Genomic DNA, 19,959 nt, shown 5'->3' with positions numbered 1-19,959 from the left:
TTGTGCGGATCCGGCCTGCGTGCCATGGGGTCACTGTAGCAGCCACCCAGGGAACGAGACACTGGAGCTGAGAGAACTGGAGTTCGTACTGCGTCGGGAGCTGGCCCTCCCATGGGTGCTGCTCTCTAGTGTTTGCTCAGTGGAAGGCGAGCTGGGTTGCGTCATCTGCAGCTGCGCTAGCATGTGATGAGGACTACTGCATCATCAATCAGGGCCATGACACTCCGGGACTTGGGCTATATACAGGTTTCCCCCGCCATCCAAAGGTAGAGCATTCCTATGAAATGGTTCGTAAGCCGGAATGTCGTAAAGCGAAGAAGCAATTACCATTTGTTTATATGGGAAAATTTTGTGAGCATTCGCAGACCCAAAAATAACCTACCAGATCATGCCAAATAACACATAAAACCTAAAATAACAGTAACATATTGTAAAAGCAGGAATGATATGATAAATACACAGCTTATATAAAGTAGAAATACTTTTCCACAATCATTGCCTGAACTGTTCTCCGTAGTGAAAATCTCACGCAAGCACTCTCGGCAAAAACACAGCGCAAGCGCTCTCCAGTAACCTTTAAGCTATGAAGCTGCCAAATCATACCAAATAACATGTAAAAATACACAGCCGATATAGAGTAGAAATAATGTATGTACAGTGTAGTATCACTTACTGGAATTGGGACAGCGCCGGGAACACTGACGATGGTGTGTTAAGCTGAGTCGTCGGAGTTTGGGTGGTGCAGTGGCCCCCACACTCTGGGCAGCGAACCGATACCGATCCGCGAAGCATGCAGCGGTAGCCGGGAGGCACACAGCACATCTTTAAGAAAAAAGCTGAAATAAACATGCTAATTAATTAGGTGCCACCCAGCACATAATTGTCAGCCCAGATCAATGCCAATTGCCGATTGCATCGCCTCTGATCTGGGCCAGCAATTATGTGTCGGGCGGCACCTAATTAATTAGCATGTTTATTTCGGCTTTTTTCTTAAAGATGTGCTGTGTGTCTCCCGGCTACTGCTGCATTCTCCGCGAATCGGTATCTGTCCGCGGCCTGGGTGTTGGGGTGGTGGGACACTGGGGTGTCATCTCGTCGTCTGTTACCATTAGAGCAGGCAGCTCATGGAGAGGTGGTAAATTGGATTAGACATTGGCTCGATGGAAGAAGCCAGAGAGTGGTGGTAGAGAATTGCTTCTCTGAGTGGAGGCCTGTGACTAGTGGTCTGCCACAGGGATCAGTGCTGGGTCCATTGTTATTTGTCATCTATATCAATGATCTGGATGATAATGTGGTAAATTGGATCAGAAAGTTTGCTGATGATACAAAGATTGGAGGTGTAGTAGACTGTGAGGAAGGTTTTCAGAGCCTGCAGAGGGACTTGGACCAGCTGGAAAAATGGGCTAAAAAATGGCAGATGGAGTTTAATACTGACAAGTGTGAGGTATTGCACGTTGGAAGGACAAACCAACGTAGAACATACAGGGTTAATGGTAAGGCACTGAGGAGTGCAGTGGAACAGAGGGATCTGGGAGTACAGATACAAAATTCCCTAAAAGTGGTGTCACAGGTAGATAGGGTCGTAAAGAGAGCTTTTGGTACATTGGCCTTTATTAATCAAAGTATTGAGTATAAGAGCTGGAATGTTATGATGAGGTTGTATAAGGCATTGGTGAGGCCAGATCTGGAGTATTGTGTTCAGTTTTGGTCACCAAATTACAGGAAGGATATAAATAAGGCTGAAAGAGTGCAGAGAAGGTTTACAAGGATGTTGCCGGGACTTGAGAAACTCAGTTACAGAGAAAGGTTGAATAGGTTGGGACTTTATTCCCTGGAGTGTAGAAGAATGAGGGGAGATTTGATAGAGGTATATAAAATTATGATGGGTATAGATAGAGTGAATGCAAGCAGGCTTTTTCCACTGAGGCAAGAGGAAAAAAAAACAGAGGACATGGGTTTAGGGTGAGGGGGGAAAAGTTTAAAGGGAACATTAGGGGGGGCTTCTTCACACAGAGGGTGGTGGGAGTATGGAATGAGCTGCCAGACGAGATGGTAAATGCGGGTTCTTTTTTAACATTTAAGAATAAATTGGACAGATACATGGATGGGAGGTGTATGGAGGGATATGGTCCGTGTGCAGGTCAGTGGGACTAGGCAGAGAATGGTTCAGCACAGCCAAGAAGGGCCAAAAGGCCTGTTTCTGTGCTGTAGTTTCTATGGTTTCTATGGTTTCTATGGTTTTCCTATGACTGCCCGCCTTGATGTCGAAGGTCGAGGTTTGCCGTCTACTGTGGCTGGTGTGGAAGGCTTGCTTGACTGCTGAGCCTCGCACATTTTTTTTATCATACAGTTCTTTGTAAGCACTCAAACCATCCTGCAAATATGCCTTAAACTGATGTAACCTTTTAAAAATAAAGTCGTACTTTATCTTTACTCATTCAGTTTCAATTGTTATCCTTTGCTCTTCCAATTGCATCAGCTCTTCATCTATCAGTTCTTGGTCATGGGACGCCAAAACCTCTTCAACATCATCTTCGTCAACTTCGACAAGCCAAACTCACTTAGTCTTTACTTCGTTCACCACGATCAAAACGCTTAATTATGTCTAGTTTTACGCTAAGTGTAACACCCTTACGAGCTCTTTCAGGTTTTTCCGATACCTTAGAACTCATCTTGCAAACGGCTGCTCCCAGGCACGTGTTTAAGCAATGCTGGTGAGATTGCAGTTCCGAATCCGGGGGCGAACGGCTGCTCAGGGCGCGCGCTGCCTTTTATTGCGCACTGCTTTTTTCGTAACAGTGAAAACACCTTCTGTTCGCGAAAACAGGGTACTAATGTAGGTCTTTCATAGCAGTAAGGTTTCGTAAAGCAAACGTTCGAAAAGTAGGGGACACCTGTACATATCTATATCTGTATACAGTATGCTTGTAACTGTGTGTTTTTCTGCTATCCTTTACCCTTACCATATATGTTATATGTGCTGTGTGCTCTTTGTAACTGACGTTACTGTGTTTTGCACCTAAGCCCTAAACGAATGCTGTTTCATTTGGCTGTAGTCATGTGCATGGTTGAATGACAATTAAACTTGAATTTGGAAATTGGAACTTAAAGTGATAACATGAACACAACTTCAGAATTAGAATCAGAATCAAGTTTATTGTGATCAGCATGTGTCGTGCAAATTGTTAACTTGGGGCCATTTAAGATATAATTGAAAATGTATCTTCCATGAACCAAGTCTAATGATTTTGAAGAGTGCCAATGAAGACATGACCAAAATTCATCAGATTAATGGCACTCAAATCAAGGACAGTCATGGATGAGGGGATTGATGAAATATTCCTTACAACAGGCACTGACAGGCTGTCCAGTTTACCTCATTTCTTGGCTCTCGGGGAGATGGACCGTTGTGTGTTTGGCCATAGATGGCTTTCCAATGTGGTTCATGTGAGGATGCTTTGGTTATGACACAAAAATGTAATTCTACCTTTGTACAAGTAAGGCTATAATGTTTAGGCTTTATAAAGCACTAGTAAGGGCTCAACTTTACAATGGAGTATTGTGAGCAGTTTTGGGCTCCTTATCTAAGGAAGGATGTGCTAACACTGGAAAGGGTTCAAAGGGTGTTCACAAGAATGATTCTGGGATTGAAAGGCTTGTCATATGAGGAATGTTTGATGGCTCTGGGACTCTACTCACTGGAATTCAGATGAATGAGGGGTGGGCTTACTGAAACCTATCAAGTGCTGAAAGGCCACTATGGAGAGGATGACAGAGTCTAAGACTAGAGGACGCAGCCTCAGAATAGAGGAACGTCCTTTTAGAATAGAGATGGGGAAGAATTCCTTTAGCCAGGGAGTGGTGAATTTGCGGAATTCATTGCCATGGGCAGCTGTGGAGGTCAACTCATTAGGTATATACAAGGTAGAGGTTAATATATTTTTGATTAATCAGGGCATGAAGGAATATGGGGAGATGGGAGGACATTGGGGCTGAGAGAGAAAATGGATCAGGCATGATGAAATGGTGGAACAGACTCGATGGGTCAAATAGCCTAATTCTTCTCCTATATCATATGATCTTATGGTCTTAACGATATAAAATGGAGACTACAAAGCATAATGGATTAGTTGAGACAGTCTTAGAGCTTCTGTTAGGGTCATGGGGTTTAAGGCTTCATGTGGAAAGATTGTTTCCAGTCTTGATAAAGCTGAACCCGTAAGAATGGAGGCTGTAGGATGAAATGACAAAGGGCCAGTTCACACACAAATTAACATAGACAAATGAAAGATAATACTAGCTGCTAGTATGGCTTTTTCAACCCCAGGCAGTTAAAGGTGCTAGGCATCCTATAGAAGTGCACTGTCCGGATGGATGGATAAGAAATGATACCTTGGAACCAAATACATTGTTTATTTATTCATGTCAGAGTGCTGCTTGTAAAAGTAATGAACTTTGGATGTTGCGTCGAAGTAGGAAGAGCAAACAGAGTACAGGTGGCCCCATGGACTTGTTATATTTGCATGATGAGCCCTCTGCTCCAACAAATAATTGTTCCAAAGTCAAAGATATACATTCAATCCTTTAGTAGCAATTGGCAAACATACAATCACAAGTGATGAAACTTAAGTGTACCCAAAGTGTAAGCTAAGTATAATTGAGAGGTATTGAGTGGTCAGTAAGAGGTATGACATCCATTGGCTCCTGAACTAAATGAAACTGACAAAAACAAAGCACGAATACTTATCTGAACCCCACACTTTTACCATGCTGCCAACCATGTGACCAGTTACCATAGTAAACATAAAGATAGAACACAATGCAGAGAGAGGACTGATGCATGGCTTCAACACAGGACATGAGAGGAAAATGAGTCAAACAACATTTGTGGAGACAAAGGACTAGTTAATACTTGGGTTAATACTCTGCATCAGTACTGAGAGTGCAGAGGGGACAGAGCCACTATTAAGAAGTGAAAGTGAAGAATGAAATGCAAACACAAGGAAATCTGCAGATGCTGGAATTTCAAGCAACACACATAAAAGTTGCTGGTGAACGTAGTAGGCCAGGCAGCATCTCTAGGAAGAGGTACAGTCAACGTTTCAGTCAGGGCAAAGGGTCTCGGCCCGAAACTTCGACTGTACCTCTTCGTCGAGATGCTGCCTGGCCTGCTGCGTTCACCAGCAACTTTTACTTGTGAAGAGTGAAACAGTGGTTTCCAGGCATTCGATGGAACCTGGCGAGGATGTAGATGATGGGAAGATGGAGGGAGTCTGAGCAAGAGCAAGAAGGCAGTGGAAACCACAGGGTGGGAGCAGTGAGGGAAATAATCACAAAACTCACATAAAAGAGAGAAGGAAAACCTCTTGAAGTTGGTTGTGAGCCCTCTTGAATGAGAGAAGACTTGACACAATCGTTGTAGCCAGCAAGTGCAGTTATTCAGTCTGGAGAATACACACTGGAAATGTGCAGGTTTCCCAAATTGTATCTTGAGGAAAGCTTCCTGTCTATAGAATGGAGGGAGAGGAAGTAAACATTTACACTTAACATTTAGCAGTGTGTGTGTGTCAAAAAGAGCAGAGCAGATTAAAGTAAAGGTGTTATTGTATCATGTTTGCCACTAGTGGACAGTTTTTCCACATAAGGACCGAGAGAATGCAGTAGATATATCATAAACACATTATAAGTTCCCTGGAGATAAAACAATCGACCATTACCAGCTTGTTCCTTGGAGGCAGAAGCAGGGAGAATCCTTCAGCACTTATTTTCAAAGTGCTAAGATTATTAGCAGACACCCAGCATGTTGCAAATCTGAAGGACTCGCTCATTGGTGAGGAGTATTTGTCAGGCAGTTCAGCCAAAGGGAGCAGTTGCTACATGAGACAAAATTAACTTCATAAATATATATTCAGATATTAAAATGATATGGTCAACCAAGGCTAGTACATAACCCTTGGATGGCCAGCAAAAAGAAATACACACAGTTGAAGTGTGAGACCGAAGATAGTAAAGAGGAAGCAATGCCACATTTGGTTAAATGTTGCAAGTACTGTGGGTAATATCATGAGGAATAGAAGAGAAATGCCAAAATGGAAAAAGGTGAATACAAAGCAGATTGGAAAATCAGTTGTATAACTGGTAGTTAATGAAGATAATACAGATGGTCTTGGAAGAAACTCTCAAGGTTTTGTATCTTGAGAGGGGAGAAGAGAGAATGTTTGCTGCTTTCCTGTAGCAGAGAGAAATGTAGAAAGAGTCAATGGACAGGAAGCAGGTTGTGAGATAGACGGGATATGTTCACAACTTTCTGTTGTTTCTTGCTCCCTTGGGCAGAGCAATTGCCATACCAAGCTGTGATGCATCCGTAAAAATTGTTAAGAGTCATTAGGTCATCATCATTACGCGCCATGTCATATGATGTAGGTGATCATGCACTCTCAGAATCAAATCAGGTATATTATCACTGGCATGTGTCGTGAAATTTGTCAACTTAGCAGCAGCAGTTCAGTGCAATAAATAATACAGAAATAAATCAATCAAGTACAGTATACATATACTGAATGGATTAAAAATCATGTAAAAAACAGAAATATATACATATATTAAAAAAGTGAGTTAGTGTTCAAGGGTTCAATGTCCATTTAGGAATCCACTGGCAGAGGGGAAAAAGCTGTTCCTGAATCGCAGAGTGTGTGCCTTCAGGCTTCTGTACCTCCTACCTGATGATAACTGTGAGAAAAAGGTATGTCCTGGGTGCTGGAGGTACTTAATAATGGACGCTGTCTTTCTGAGACACCGCTAATTGAAGATGTCCTGGGTATTTTGTAGGTTAGTATACAAGACAGAGCCTACTAAATTTACAACCCTCTGCAGCTTCTTTTGGTCCTGTGCAGTAGCACCCACCACTCCTCCATACCAGACAGTGATGCAGCCTGTCAGAATACTCTCCAAGGTACATCTATAGAAGTTTTTGAGTGTATTTGTTAACATACCAAATCTCTTCAAACTCCTAATGAAGTATAGTCACTGTTTTGCTTTCTTTGTAACTGCATCGATATGTTAGGACCCAGTTAAGTCCTCAGAAATCTTGATACCCAGGAACTTGAAACTGCTCTCTCTCTCCACTTCTGATCCCTCTATGAAGATTGATAAGTATTCTTTCATCTTACCCTTCTCGAAGTCCACAATCTGCTCTTTCGTCTTACTGATGTTGAGTGCCAGGTTGTTGCTGTAACGCCACTCCACTAGTTGGCATATCTCACTCCTGTCTGCTGTCTCATCTGAGATTCTACTGACAATGGTTACATCATCAGCAAATTTATAGATGGTATTTGATCTATGCCTAGCCATACAGTCATGGGTATAGAGAGAGTAGAGCAGTGGGCTAAGCACACACCCCTGAGGTGCACCAGTGTTGATCATCAGCAAGGAGGAGATGTTATCACCAATCCGCACAGATCGTGGTTTTCAGGTTAGGAAGTTGAGGATCTAGTTGCAGAGGAAGGTACAGAGGCCCAGGTTCTGTAACTTCTCAATCAGGATTGAGGAAATGATGGTATCAAATGCTGAGCTACAGTCAATGAACAGCATCCTGACATAGGTATTTGTGTTGTCCAGGTGGTCTAAAGCCATGTGGAGAGCCATTGAGATTGCACCTGCCATTGACCTATTGTGGCAACAGGCAAATTGCAATGTGTCCAGGTCCTTGCTGAGGCAGGAGTTCAGTCTAGTCATGACCAACCTCTCAAAGCAGTTCATCACTCTAGATGTGAGTGCTACTGGGCAATAGTCATTAAGGCAGCTCACATTATTCTTCTTAGGCACTAGTATAATTGTTGCCTTTTTGAAGCAAGTGGGAATTTCTGCCTGTAGCAGTGAGAGGTTGAAAGTGTCCTTGAATATTTACACCAGTTGGTTGGCATAGGTTTTCAGAGCTTTACCCTGTACTCCTTCGGAACATTCCGCCTTGTGAGGGTTCACCCTTTTTAAAGGTAGCCTAACATCAGCCTCTAAGCGTCATATGGAGAGCGCTGGGAGTGGACCCAAATGCAAGACACAGACGCTGAAGTACTAGGAACAGGACAAGGCGTGATAAGAAAGCAAGGGGAGAGGGGAAGAAAGGACGCTGGACATGACGCAGACCCTGGATGAGACAAGGATACAGGGCCTGGGCTAGGACTTGACTAGGATCGCAGAACCAGGACATGGAACTTGGAACTAGGAGCCCGGGCTTGGACTCCGAGCCAGAGACTGGACAACGACCTGAAACCTGGGTTTTGACTCTGGCTCGGACCCCAGATCTAGGCGAAGACATGACGAGGCTTGGGTTCTTTGAGGCTAGGGTATTTCGAGGCTTTGGTATAGATTGCGAGTCAGAGACTAGGCAAGGACCCAGAACCTGGGACTTGACTCGGGCTCGGACTCCAGAACTAGGCGAGGACAAGACGTGGCTCCAGGATGAGGAGGGGCAACAGGGCTGGACGTGAGACTCCTGGACAGGACAAGGGAACCCCAGCACAGGAGGAGGGAACCCCAGCACCAGGCTGGGCAAGGTATTCCTGGGCTGGGCGAGACACATGAATAAGACGAGAACACAAAGCTGTAGCTTGGACAGGACAAGGTTCTTGGATCATGACTAGGACTGGACGAGACCCCGAAGCCTTGATTTGGTCGAGGGAGAGACAGGAACATGGAACACAGAGCCGGGACCCCTCCTTGGAAACAGGACATAGGGCCAGGACTCATACACAGAATGCTGAGCACGACAAGATGGTTCCCAACATTACGTAGTGGCAAACGGCCGGACCTACCTAGCAAAGGCGTGGACACAGAGACAGTTCCCAACACTAGGTAGTGGCAAATGGCTGGACCTACCTAATGAAGGCATGGACACAGACAGTTCCCAACACTGGGTAGCGGCAAACAGCTGGACCTACCTAGCGCAGGCGTGGACACAGAGACAGTTCAAAACAACGATAGACAGTTCCTTATCTTGCTCCAGCAATTGAACTAGACAGTGGTGCAGGCAAGGGTTACAGGCAAGGTGAGGCAAGGCTTCAGACGAGGCAGGTCGAGGCAAGGCAAGGCAAGGCAAGTCTTCAGACCAGGCAAGGCAACAGAAGGAAGAGGAACAGAAGGGATTCAGACAGGAACAATCCAGCAGCCAGAGGCTGAATTCTGAAGGTATTTATGAAGCCAGCCCAAATGAGAATCAGCTGCCTCAACAGAAACTGGGGAAAACCGGAAAACCTGGAACACGGAACATGGACCAGACCGTGAACTGGAGTGCGGATATCACGGACCAGACCATAACACTAAGACAGAGATCACAGGGTTATCAGGTGTAGCAGGGATCTTCACAGCTGCAGTTATATTCTCCCTTTCAAAGTGGGCATAGAAGGCATTAAGTTTATCTGGTAGTGATGCATCACTGCCATTCATGCTATTGGGTTTTACTTTGTAGGAAGTAATGTCTTGCAAACTCGTGACCATCCAAGACCATGATTGTTCTTCGCAAGTCATATTTCCTTTAGCTTTTGAGTGGCTTTGCTGTGGTTTCTTGGTATAGTGTCCACATGGCTGAATCAGGACAAACTTTAGGTGATACTTACACTTAAGATCTTGAAGTTTTTAACCATTGCCTCCTCAGCGTTCCTTAATACAGACAGGGCAAGTGCTCTACACTGCTTCCTGAAATTAATAACTAGCTACTTTGTGTTAATACAGGAACACACAATTGATTCTGGGTGATAATTTAGTTGTTTTGTTTGCTTTAGCTTTTATTATTAAAGGAAGGAAGTAACATGTGTGCTATGTTTCATACAATCCATGAAGACATGAATTTGTACATGAGTACATTTGTTCCTGTAACACTATCAACCCTTGAACATTTGTGTCAAGTGACTATCTGCAGACTGGTGCTGCAATGTATTAGAGGGCAGATAGTCCCAGAGAGACTGTTGAAAGAAAGCAACTGTATGCAAATTGTTCCATAAATAATGCAGCTTTGTCTGTAGTTTAAATCTCAAATTATTTCCAGTCCCACGGAGAGTTAAAAGGAATACACTCAGATTATCACCAGCCATTGCAGCTGACTGCTGTATAATGGCTGCACTGGGGCATATAGACATACTGCTGGCATCTTCAAACTGTGATGGGTCACTTTCCGCACTCCAGATGTGTTTTAATATGTCTGTCAGTTTTTCCTTGGATTGAGTATCATGCTGAGCAAAATAAGAAGAATACTGATCCCCACCTCAGCAGGAGTGAAATTCTGCCTGGGCAGCCTAAAATCTGTCTTCTTCTGACAGTTTTGTTTCAGTCCAGCTCTCACCCAGCAGCTTTCCTTTCCCCTGACCCATGCTTCTTACCCCTTTTCCCATCTGCCCATCACCCACCCACTGGCTCCCTTCCCCCATTACTCCCCTTTGCCCATCCCACCTCACTGTTCTATGCTCTGCCTTCCTCTGCTGTTAGAAGCTATCATCTTCAACCCCAAATGTCCTGAATAAGGGCGTTGGCCTGAAATATCAACCATTAGTTCATTTCCATGGATGCTGCCTGACCTGCAGAATTTCTTGTGTTTATCTTCAACCTTTCGTCACTTGCACCTATCACCTCCCGGCGTCTGGCACCATCCCCACTCGACACTTCCTCATTTGCCTGTCAACTCCCCACACGTGGATCTACCTATCATCTCCCAGCCCTTGCTCCACCCTATCTCACCACCTATATCCTTTCTATCTTTCAGTCCAGATGAAGAGTCTCAACTCGAGACATTGACTGTTCATTTCTGTCCATTGCAGTATGCCTGTTCCCCCGATTTCCTTCTGCATTTTGTGTGTTGCTCTGGACTCCAGCATCTGCAGTTTCTTTTGTCCCAAAGTACTGATCTTGTTAATTTTAGATGACAGTGATCTTTTTTATAGGGATTAATTAAGGCTAGATACAGGATGGACAAAATTTTGTTCAAGTTGTGGCATCCTGATACACACAATTTATATTTGAGAGGTAGAACATGTTTGTATCCAGTAAGTATGTAGTGTTCTGGCTTATACATATTAACTGAGATCTTTCCGTTTTCCCTGTATTTCTCTACACTTTACAGCATATCACTCTGGTACCCATATTTAACTCAGCAAACCTGGATGTTCTCAATTTCTTTATATTGTCACAGTGGTGGGGCATTGGGAGCAAGGATGGACCCAAATGCAAGACACATCTTGTCAGGTTAATTAAATTGAGTTTATTGTTTGATACCAGGAGAGCAAAGCAGAAGCAGGAATAGCGAACTGGACAAGGATTCAGGACTAGGCTGGGCCAAGGCCAAGGATCTGGGCTTGGACTCGGAATCGGATCCAAGAACTAGCGGCAACATGAAGAGGCTACGGTATGGATTCCGAGCCAGAGACAGGCAAGGGCCCAGTACCTGGGTCTTGCCCCGGGCTTGGACCCCAGAACCAGGCATGGACATGACATGGGCTAGGGAGAGGAGGAACATGGAAAAACAGAGCCTCGGTCTCGGGAGAGCAGGTACATGGAACCATGGACACATACACAGAACAGAGAGCCGGGACCCCTCCTTTGGTACAGGACATAGGGCCGGGACTCGTGTCCCCCCACGGGGCAACGGCAAGATGGCCTGACCCTACGGAGGTGATGACAAGACAAGACAAGACATGACCCCCCCACGGGGCAACGGCAAGATGGCCTGACTTACCCCACAGAGGCGAGGACAAGACAAGACCAACACGAAAGAACACCAGACAGTACTTACCTAGCTCTGGTGATAGAACTAGACCGAAGTGCAGGTGAGGGCTGCAGACGAGGGCTAGAGGCGAGAGGGGCAGAGAAGGGATTTAGACAGGAGGGTAGGACAGGAATCACAGACCGCCAGGGCCAGGACTTGACTAGGTACTTGGATGCCGCCAGGGCCAGGGCTCGACTCGGAACTTGGATGCCGCCAGGGCTAGGACGTGACTCGAAACTTGGATGTCGCCAGGGCCAGGACTTGACTTGGTACTTGGATGCCCCCGGAGCCAGGACTTGACTTGGAGCCTGAGGGTAGTGGCGTGCTCTTGACTCGGCCCAGGAACTGTAGACAGCGGTTCTTGATTCCCTCTGGCGGGTTAACTGACGGACCCACCTCGGTGAGGAAACTTTGCAGGCTCGCTGTGGCGAGGTAACTTGACAGGGTTGCTCCAGTGAGGAAAGGCGAATTACCGGCACTTGCGTCAGGCGGAGACTAGGCTTGCTCCAGCCAGATGACATTGGCACGTCGTACCTTTGGTGATTTTGTAAACGCTGTCGCGCCAAACTGCTGAAAGCCGGAAACTATAAACTATTAGTTCAGCTGAGAGTAAATTGCCACTAATCACCAAAGCTGAGGGACACGGGAAAACAGGGAACCAAAGGGAAACAGGGAGTCAACGGTCCGGATCGTAACATAAACAAAGTAAATTTAAAGAGACCCCGATCTGGACCATGACATATATAGATCTGCTCAGCTAAAATTTCTACCTCATGGTCAATCAAGTGGCTTTGAGGCATTCCAGCTTTACTATTAAAGCGAATACAGGTCACTTTGGGAAACAAACAAATTCATTTTACAGATATCTGTAAGTTGGGTTTTTCCATAAGTTGGAAAATACAGAAAAATCACTCTATTTCATAATCATACCACCATACAATTATAATAATGGTATCAAAAATTCATATGATTAATAAAAAGTATTCCTAAACGTTGAGAGAGAGGGAAAACAGTTGTGCTACTGATAGGGAAGTCTATATGTACATATGTCAGGTTTCTAAATTATGTTGGGGATGTCTATAAGTTGGGAATTTCTGAACCAGGGACAGCCTGAAGTATATTACATTTCTAATTATTTTTGCCTTCTTGAAGGATTAAACAATTGAGAGCTATGGGGAACTGGCAAATCGAGCTGAGGCCATTTTGAATCAGCCATGATTGTATTGAGTAGTCAGTTAGCATTGAGGGGCCTGGTGGCCTACTCCTGCTCTTATTTTCTTGCATTCTTGTTCTTGTTCTGTTTCTCTGTCATTCTGGGAATCTGTACAAGTTGCAACATGTGCAAGTTCCACTAGTCCTTTAAGATTTAGAGCAGGGTTTCTCAACCTTTTTCATGCCATAGACCAATTCCATTAAGCAAACGGTCTGTAGGCCCCAAGCTGGGAACACCTGATTTAGAGCTTCAACGTTACAAGTCAGCGTTTGCACCAAATTCTTGTGGAGGTGATCAACAGTACCTGTCAATTCCCAATAAGCAGCATTTGAAAAAGCTGACCTCAGCACTTTTGGTCCAGAAATTATACAATTATATCCACTATTTTCATCATCCTCCAATTTGAACTGCTGCGCTTGGTGATTTGTTTACTTAATGGTCCCATCAGCACTTAGTCTTGTGGAAGTCTTCCAAAAATGTGTAGCAAATAAATATCAGAGTTCTCCTTCTGGTAGGGAATAAAGTGATTGATACTTATGTTGGAATGGTAAACAAGCAATAATCTTTGTCTTTGCAAGTTCAGTTACGCTGTTCAGCAGAGAAACTGGACCTTCAGCTGATAGTGTCTATGCTGGTAAAATTAAGTACCTTCTGTATATATTAATCCATTTACCAGCCTTACATGCCATGCCATTTCAAGTTCTCATTTAAATAATTCTTAAATCTTATGACAATAGGATATAGGGGCAGAATCTGGACATTCAGTCCATTAAGTTTCCTCCACTATTTAGCCATGGCTGACAGTTCTTCTGCTGTCTTCCAGTACCCTTTACCCCCTTACCAGTCAAGAACATATTACTCTGCCTTAAATACACCCAAAGGCTTGACTTTCACAACCTTTCATGGCAAGAAATGCCAATGATTCACTACCCTCTGGCTGAAGAAATTCTTCCTGGTCTCAGCTTTAAAGAAAGTCCTTTTATTCTGAGGGTGTGCTCTCAGATCCTAAACTCTACTACTAATGGAAGTGTCCTCTCTATCTCCACCTTAATTTGGCCTTTTAGTATTTAGTAGGTTTTAATAAGACTTCCTCCTCCCATCATCTTTCTAAAATCCGCATATGCTAGTTCTTTCACCCTTGTGATCATTTTTGTGAATATTACCTGGACCCTCTCCAGGACCAGCACATCCTTTTTTAAGTACTGGGTGTTGTATATTTAATATTTCAATAATATTTGAGTAATCTTGCATATGTTATATATATATTTAGTTTGATTATTTGATTTCTGAAGGGAAGATGTTAAAAAAGGCAGAAAATGGAAAAATTTGTGTTCATGATGACAATAAGCAGAAACGGTTAGCTACATTGGAAATATAGACAGATTTGATTACACAAAAGACAAAAGGATTTTATATACTGAGCAAATTGAAGCAAATAAAATAACCAATGAAAAGCGAGTACCAATTTTGCTGAGTGCATTGGATTTAAAGGCAAACTGTTTGCATTGGTGGTTGACGGCTCCAACCAAACGAGCAGAAATAAGCTTTGCTGACATTGTCAAAGATATGCAGGAATATTTAAAACTGAAGCCATTGTTGATTGCAGAACACTTCAGGCAGGTTTTATAAGTGGAATCAAAAAGAAAGGCAGTTTATTTCAGTGTATGTGGCTGAATTGAAGAGATTGCCAGAGCATTGTCAATTCAGGGCTTAATGATACACAAGAGATCATTTAGTTTGTGGAATTTTACAGTACAAGGAAACATTCAGAAATGGCTCCCAGTTGAAGCACAGCTTATATTTAAAAGGGCAGTTGAAATCGTTGATTGCAGACAGACTCAGTTGAGCTGTAGTCAGGAATGAAAGTGAATGTGAATACAATTGCAGCACCCAAACAGAAACTTGCCTGGCCCAACAAATTGTGTTACCGTTGTGGCAGAGAACTCACACGCACCAAACATATGCAGATTTAAAGTTAAACCTTCAGAAAATGCAACAAAGTAGGACACATACGAAGAACATGTTGGGCGGACAAAAATAAATAGACTGCATAGGAAAGAGAAAAGACTAAAAAATCTAGTTGTAGTTTCAAAAAGAGCACTAATCTGCATGCCGTTGGTGACAAATCTGATAATGATGAAAGTGACACAGAACTGTGTAGCCTTCAGATTTACAATGTGAAAATTAACAATAGACAAGTAATGTGGCTCACACCAAAAGTGAATGAAAAATTCATTAAAATAGAATTAGACACTTGTTCGGCTGTTTCAGTAATTCCACAAAATGAGTTTGATAGGCACTTTGAAGATTCTAAACTGCAGCCTGTAGATATCCAACTGGAGAAAAGGTAAGTCCTGTAAAAATTACATCTGTAACAGTGAAATACAACAACCAACAAGCCACATTGAGTTTGTATATGGTGAAAACAGGAGGACCAGCATTGTGGGGATGAGATTGGCTGAGGCAACTACTGTGATTGAAGATCCATTCACAATTTGCATGCTACATCCCCTGCAATGAAGCCAGAAGAAAGCAAATTAAGAAAGATTCTGGATGATTCCACAACTATCTCCATGCTAAACACCATGAGTACTTGCCCAACAGAGGAAAAAGATGTGTTGGTGCTAACCTCTGTGCCTTTGTTTGGAAAGCATATTGGACCAAGGAAGAACTCTGCTGCTCAGAGGATCTTGGAAGTGGCAAAAGCAGTGGTCCAACTACAACAGCTTTTTCAGGCAACATTTCTTGGAAAACGTCTAATATTTTAATGAGGCAGTTACTAATGAAATGTGACTTTGTTTTAAGCTGGAAGAAAGTACACAGAGTTTCAGCAAAGTTGCAAAGATCTGGCTTTTGTGAATTTAAAGAACCTGTATGCATTAAAGTTATTGCATAAACTTCAAGTGGGAGACAAAAAGCTGCTTGTCAAAGTAGGTGGACAGACCAAAGCCCAGCAGGATGAATGGAAGTCTGAATAACAAAGGGGTCAATCAAGATACAAAAACAGAGGGTTTGTCAGATGATGTTGTGGATGAGGAAACTAAGAGGAGAGATCAGATTGTAAAGGGAGCAATAGAAGGATTAATAAGAGAATACTCCACTGATCTAAATGGACCTTCCCAAGGTCAAGATGCACAACGAAGAAGAAGAAGTCTCCAGAGCTGCCTGAAGCACTTCTTACAGTCTCAGAGTGAACTCCAACAATCACCAAAGAGGAGACCCCAGAACTTGAGATTGTGGTGGCTGCCACTGTCAAAGCCACTTCCCACAGTCTCAGATTCAGCTTCTACAACCACTACAGAGAGGCCCCAGAACCTGAGATTGTTTCACAACCGAAGTCCCACCTACCAAACAGAGAGCTCTCTCTTGTCAGGAAAGACGTTATCCCACGAGAGAAAGAAGTCCTAACACAAAGTTAGACCCACATCCCCAGACTCCCATGTCTTCCTTTGAATTGGTTTAATGTTTTGAAGTCACAAAACATAGCACTCAATATTGCTCATGACATTCCAAGAAAGGTCTGACCATTGCCATATAAAGCTTCAGCATTACAAACCTGCATTTGAATATTGTCAGATTCTTCTCTTCCACCACTCTTTAAGTTGTACATTTGATGTCCAAGCATCAGCTGGGTAAAAAAAGCTCTTTCTCTGACTCTTACCCTGAATTTTTGCCCTCTAGTTTTAAAAATGTCTTTTAATGGGGAATGATTCCTTTTATCTAGACTATAAGATGATAAGACCATAAGATATAGCAGCTGGATTAAGCAATTTAGCTAAGTGAGTCTGCTCCACCATTTCATCAAGGCTGATCTACTTTTCCTCTCAGGCCCAATTTCCTGTCTTCCCACCTTATCCTTCGTGCCCTGATCAAAGAACCTATCAACTTCTGCCTTAAATATACAAAAAGACTTGGCCTCCACAGCTGCCTATGGCAACAAATTCCACAGATTCACCACTCTCTGGCTAAAGAAATTCCTCCTTAGCTCCATTCTAAGATGATGCCCCTCTCTTCTGAGGCTGTGTCCTCTGGTGTTAGACTCTTTCACCATAGGAAACATCCTCTCCACATCCACTGCTAGAATTTTTTCTGTAATACCATGGGCTCATAACTTTCTAAACAGCTTCCTATGTGGCACCTTGTGAAGGGCCTTTTGAAAATCCAAATGCACAACATCATCTGGCTCTCCTTTCTTTATCCTGCTTGTTATTTCTTCAATGAATTCCACCAGATTTGTCAGGCAAGGGTTTCCCTTGAAGAAACCATTTTGACTACAGCCTATTTTGTCATGTGCCTTCACGTACCCTGAGATCTAATCTTTAACAATCAACTCCAACATCTTCCCAACCACTGATGTCAGACTAAGTGGCCTATAATTTCCTTCTTCTGCCTCTCTCACTTCTTGAAGAGTGGAGTGAGATTTACAATTTTCCAGTCTTCTGGAAACATTTCAAAATCTAGTGATTTTTGAAAGATCATTCCTAATATCTCCACAATCTCTTCAGCCACCTCTTTCAGAACATGGGGTGTACATCATCTCATCCAGGTGACTTATCTACCTTTAGACTTTTCAGTTTCCCAAGAATCTTCTCCCTAGTAATGGTAACTTCACACACTTCACGATACCTGACACCTGGAACTTCCACCATACTGCTGGTGTCTTCCAAAAGAGAACACTGATGCAAAATACTTATTCAGTTTATCCGCCCTTTCCTTGGCTCTCATTACTACCTCTTCAGCATAATTTTCCAGTGGTCTGATATCAACTCTTACCTCTCTCTTAAATTTTATGTTGAAACTTTTGGTATCCTCTTTAGTATCACGCAATATTATTGGTTAGCTTAGTTTCGTATTCCATTTTTCCTTCGCTACATCGATGACTGCATTGGCGCTGCTTCCTGCACGCATGCACAACTCGTTGACTTTATTAACTTTGCCTCCAACTTTCACCCTGCCCTCAAGTTTACCTGGTCCATTTCCGACACCTCCCTCCCCTTTCTAGATCTTTCTGTCTCTGTCTCTGGAGACAGCTTATCCACTGATGTCTACTATAAGCCTACTGACTCTTACAGCTATCTGGACTATTCCTCTTCTCACCCTGTCTCTTGCAAAAACGCCATCCCCTTCTCGCAATTCCTCCGTCTCCGCCGCATCTGCTCTCAGGATGAAGCTTTTCATTCTAGGACGAGGGAGATGTCTTCCTTTTTTAAAGAAAGGGGCTTCCCTTCCTCCACTATCAACTCTGCTCTTAAACACATCTCCCCCATTTCACGTACATCTGGTCTCATTCCATCCTCTTGCCACCCCACTAGGAATAGGGTTCCCCTGGTCCTCACCTACCACCCCACCAGCCTCCGGGTCCAACATATTATTCTCCGTAACTTCCGCCACCTCCAACGGGATCCCACCACTAAGCACATCTTTCCCTCCCCCCCTTCTCTGCATTCCGCAGGGATCGCTCCCTACACATCTCCCTTGTCCATTCGTCCCCCCCATCCCTCCCCACTGATCTCCCTCCTGGCACTTATCCGTGTAAGCGGAACAAGTGCTACACATGCCCTTACACTTCCTCCCTTACCACCATTCAGGGCCCCAAACAGTCCTTCCATTCACCTGTGAGTCGACTGGGGTGATATACTGCGTCCAGTGCTCCCGATGTGGCCTTTTATATATTGGCGAGACCCGACGCAGACTGGGAGACCGCTTTGCTGAACATCTACGCTCTGTCCGCCAGAGAAAGCAAGATCTCCCAGTGGCCACACATTTTAATTGCACATCCCATTCCCATTCTGACATGTCCATCCACGGCCTCCTCTACTGTAAAGATGAAGCCACACTCAGGTTGGAGGAACAACACCTTATATCCCGTCTGGGTAGCCTCCAACCTGATGGCATGAACATCGACTTCTCTAACTTCCGCTAATGCCCCACCTCCCCCTCGTACCCCATCTGTTACTTATTTTTATACACACATTCTTTCTCTCACTCTCCTTTTTCTCCCTCTGTCCCTCTGAATATACCTCTTGCCCATCCTCTGCGTCCCCCCCCCCTTGTCTTTGATCCCGGACCTCCTGTCCCATGATCCTCTCGTATCCCCTTTTGCCTATCACCTGTCCAGCTCTTGGCTCTATCCCTCCCCCTCCTGTCTTCTCCTATCATTTTGGATCTCCCCCTCCCCCTCCAACTTTCAAATCCCTTACTCACTCTTCCTTCAGTTAGTCCTGACGAAGGGTCTCAGCCTGAAACATCGACTGCACTTCTTCCTACAGATGCTGCCTGGCCTGCTGCGTTTACCAGCAACTTTGATGTGTGTTGCTTTCGTATTCCATCTTGGCTTTCTTATTAACTCTTTTAGTTGCCTTCTGTTGGTTTTTAAAGGCTTCCCAATTCTCAAACTTCTACTAATTTTTGCTCTATTATATGCCCTTTCTTTGGCTTTTAATGTTGGCTTTGACTTCTCTTGTCATAACGGTTGTGTCAGCTTGCCTTTAGAATACTTCTCACTTTTTGGGATGTGTCTTCCAAATTGCTTCCAGAAATTCCAGCCATTGCTGCTCTATGATAATCCCTGCCAGTGTTCTTTTCCAAACAGTTCTGGTCAATTCCTCTCTCAAGCCTCTGTAATTCCCTGTACTCCACTGTGATACCAAGACATCTGACTTTAGCTTCTCCTTCTGAAATTTCAGGATGTATTTGATCATATTATGAATACTTGCCCCCCCACCCCGGGTTCTTACACCTTAAGCTCTCTAATGAATTCTGTTCAATGCACAACACCCAACCTAGAATAGTTGATCCCCTAGTGGGCTCTGCCATGAGCTGCTATAAAAAGACAACTCGCAGGCATTCTAGAAATTCCCCTTTGCAGTTCCTTAACTCCATCCATAATGATTTAACACCTTCCGACCCTATGTTACCTCTTTTTATTGATTTGACTTCATATTTTGCCCATAGAGCAATACCAACCCCTCTACCTCCCTGCCTGTCCTTTTGACAC

The sequence above is a fragment of the Mobula birostris genome, chromosome 27 (genome assembly GCF_030028105.1).
Source record: "Mobula birostris isolate sMobBir1 chromosome 27, sMobBir1.hap1, whole genome shotgun sequence".
Classification (NCBI taxonomy): domain Eukaryota; kingdom Metazoa; phylum Chordata; class Chondrichthyes; order Myliobatiformes; family Myliobatidae; genus Mobula; species Mobula birostris.
Note: the sequence above shows the minus strand (reverse complement) of the source record.